The following is a 3202-nucleotide window of genomic DNA, read 5'->3' as shown; positions in this document are numbered from 1 at the left end:
GACTTTTTAACCAGACTTATGTATATTTCCTTGTAAAACACATGGGGAATGCCATTGGGGAAAATTCCACTTAGGGTAAGGGTTAGCTCTCCATGAATTCGCAGAGCAAAATGGACGGCGCCATTGGATTTGGAGCCCATCAGTATGGTTAGGAGGGAGCACGACTTTTTAACCAGACTTATGTATATTTCCTAATAAAATACATTGGGAATGCCATTGGGGAAAATTCCACTTAGGGTTAGGGTTAGCTCTCCATGAATTCGCAGAGCAAAATGGACGTCGCCATTGGATTTGGAGCCCATCAGTATGGTTAGGAGGGAGAACAACTTTTTAACCAGATTTATGTATATTTCCTTGTAAAACACATGGGGAATGCCATTGGGGAAAATTCCACTTAGGGTTAGGGTTAGCTCTCCATGAATTCGCAGAGCAAAATGGACGTCGCCATTGGATTTGGAGCCCATCAGTATGGTTAGGAGGGAGCACGACTTTTTAACCAGACTTATGTATATTTCCTAATAAAATACATGGGGAATGCCATTGGGGAAAATTCCACTAAGGGTTAGGGTTAGCTCTCCATGAATTCGCAGAGCAAAATGGACGTCGCCATTGGATTTGGAGCCCATCAGTATGGTTAGGAGGGAGCACGACTTTTTAACCAGACTTATGTATATTTCCTAATAAAATACATGGGGAATGCCATTGGGGAAAATTCCAGTTAGGGTTAGGGTTAGCTCTCCATGAATTCGCAGAGCAAAATGGACGTCGCCATTGGATTTGGAGCCCATCAGTATGGTTAGGAGGGAGCACAACTTTTTAACCAGACTTATGTATATTTCCTTGTAAAACACATGGGGAATGCCATTGGGGAAAATTCCACTTAGGGTTAGGGTTAGCTCTCCATGAATTCGCAGAGCAAAATGGACGTCGCCATTGGATTTGGAGCCCATCAGTATGGTTAGGAGGGAGCACGACTTTTTAACCAGACTTATGTATATTTCCTTGTAAAACACATGGGGAATGCCATTGGGGAAAATTCCACTTAGGGTTAGGGTTAGCTCTCCATGAATTCGCAGAGCAAAATGGACGGCGCCATTGGATTTGGAGCCCATCAGTATGGTTAGGAGGGAGCACGACTTTTTAACCAGACTTATGTATATTTCCTAATAAAATACATGGGGAATGCCATTGGGGAAAATTCCACTTAGGGTTAGGGTTAGCTCCCCATGAATTCGCAGAGCCAAATGGACGTCGCCATTGGATTTGGAGCCCATCAGTATGGTTAGGAGGGAGAACAACTTTTTAACCAGACTTATGTATATTTCCTTGTAAAACACATGGGGAATGCCATTGGGGAAAATTCCACTTAGGGTTAGGGTTAGCTCTCCATGAATTCGCAGAGCAAAATGGACGTCGCCATTGGATTTGGAGCCCATCAGTATGGTTAGGAGGGAGCACGCCTTTTTAACCAGACTTATGTATATTTCCTTGTAAAACACATGGGGAATGCCATTGGGGAAAATTCCACTTAGGGTTAGGGTTAGCTCTCCATGAATTCGCAGAGCAAAATGGACGGCGCCATTGGATTTGGAGCCCATCAGTATGGTTAGGAGGGAGCACGACTTTTTAACCAGACTTATGTATATTTCCTAATAAAATACATGGGGAATGCCATTGGGGAAAATTCCACTTAGGGTTAGGGTTAGCTCCCCATGAATTCGCAGAGCAAAATGGACGTCGCCATTGGATTTGGAGCCCATCAGTATGGTTAGGAGGGAGCACGACTTTTTAACCAGACTTATGTATATTTCCTAATAAAATACATGGGGAATGCCATTGGGGAAAATTCCAGTTAGGGTTAGGGTTAGCTCTCCATGAATTCGCAGAGCAAAATGGACGTCGCCATTGGATTTGGAGCCCATCAGTATGGTTAGGAGGGAGCACGACTTTTTAACCAGACTTATGTATATTTCCTTGTAAAACACATGGGGAATGCCATTGGGGAAAATTCCACTTAGGGTTAGGGTTAGCTCTCCATGAATTCGCAGAGCAAAATGGACGGCGCCATTGGATTTGGAGCCCATCAGTATGGTTAGGAGGGAGCACGACTTTTTAACCAGACTTATGTATATTTCCTAATAAAATACATGGGGAATGCCATTGGGGAAAATTCCACTTAGGGTTAGGGTTAGCTCCCCATGAATTCGCAGAGCAAAATGGACGTCGCCATTGGATTTGGAGCCCATCAGTATGGTTAGGAGGGAGAACAACTTTTTAACCAGACTTATGTATATTTCCTTGTAAAACACATGGGGAATGCCATTGGGGAAAATTCCACTTAGGGTTAGGGTTAGCTCTCCATGAATTCGCAGAGCAAAATGGACGTCGCCATTGGATTTGGAGCCCATCAGTATGGTTAGGAGGGAGCACGCCTTTTTAACCAGACTTATGTATATTTCCTTGTAAAACACATGGGGAATGCCATTGGGGAAAATTCCACTTAGGGTTAGGGTTAGCTCTCCATGAATTCGCAGAGCAAAATGGACGGCGCCATTGGATTTGGAGCCCATCAGTATGGTTAGGAGGGAGCACGACTTTTTAACCAGACTTATGTATATTTCCTAATAAAATACATGGGGAATGCCATTGGGGAAAATTCCACTTAGGGTTAGGGTTAGCTCCCCATGAATTCGCAGAGCAAAATGGACGACGCCATTGGATTTGGAGCCCATCAGTATGGTTAGGAGGGAGCACGAGTTTTTAACCAGACTTATGTATATTTCCTAATAAAATACATGGGGAATGCCATTGGGGAAAATTCCAGTTAGGGTTAGGGTTAGCTCTCCATGAATTCGCAGAGCAAAATGGACGTCGCCATTGGATTTGGAGCCCATCAGTATGGTTAGGAGGGAGCACAACTTTTTAACCATACTTATGTATATTTCCTTGTAAAACACATGGGGAATGCCATTGGGGAAAATTCCACTTAGGGTTAGGGTTAGCTCTCCATGAATTCGCAGAGCAAAATGGACGTCGCCATTGGATTTGGAGCCCATCAGTATGGTTAGGAGGGAGCACGCCTTTTTAACCAGACTTATGTATATTTCCTTGTAAAACACATGGGGAATGCCATTGGGGAAAATTCCACTTAGGGTTAGGGTTAGCTCTCCATGAATTCGCAGAGCAAAATGGACGGCGCCAT

Source organism: Thamnophis sirtalis, unplaced genomic scaffold (assembly GCF_051295495.1).
Source record: "Thamnophis sirtalis isolate CommonGarterSnake01/CBP01778 unplaced genomic scaffold, rThaSir2_p1.2 scaffold_6, whole genome shotgun sequence".
Classification (NCBI taxonomy): Eukaryota; Metazoa; Chordata; class Lepidosauria; order Squamata; family Natricidae; genus Thamnophis; species Thamnophis sirtalis.
The sequence above is the reverse complement of the archived record's forward strand: the minus strand, read 5'-3'. Positions refer to the sequence as shown.